Genomic DNA, 599 nt, shown 5'->3' with positions numbered 1-599 from the left:
TAAGCTATTATTTTGATAGAGGCTTGCATGTGCTTCATAGTCTGTTGCTACTAAACTCATTGACCTATCTTCTCCCAAGCTACAAAACACAGAACACAGCATCAAAGATGCCAGGACAACCAGCTACATCATTCTTCTCTAACTACTGCATGCATTCTGGAGGTTAAAAGTGGACTGTGTTGTTTTATGTTTTCTGCTAAAAACCTTCTGCACCTGCTTTAAGTATCTGGGACTTAACAATTGGTGTCAACAACAAAATGTGTTCCCGCTTGATGTCCATTTGTCGAATGTTAATTATTTTTCTCTTAAAGTGAGCTTGTATGCAAGAGCCAAACCTCATGGTTTTATAACAAGAAGAATCAAGTTTCCATACTTCTTTAGGGAACAAACATTAAAAATTCTCCCATGAAGTGAAAAACACTGCAGGCATTTAATAAAATATCTTAACAATGTGGGTCATATTGTGTGAAGCTTTTATGATGAATAAGATCCTTTAACAGTCAGTGGGCAGACCGTAACTCTATGAACATGCAGTAGCAGTTTCCAGCCAAGACTGAAGTTCCAGAGTCAGACTGCAGTCCTTAGAAAAGCAACTAACA

Source organism: Mandrillus leucophaeus, unplaced genomic scaffold (genome assembly GCF_000951045.1).
Source record: "Mandrillus leucophaeus isolate KB7577 unplaced genomic scaffold, Mleu.le_1.0 Scaffold802, whole genome shotgun sequence".
In the NCBI taxonomy this organism is placed as follows: domain Eukaryota; kingdom Metazoa; phylum Chordata; class Mammalia; order Primates; family Cercopithecidae; genus Mandrillus; species Mandrillus leucophaeus.
Note: the sequence above shows the minus strand (reverse complement) of the source record.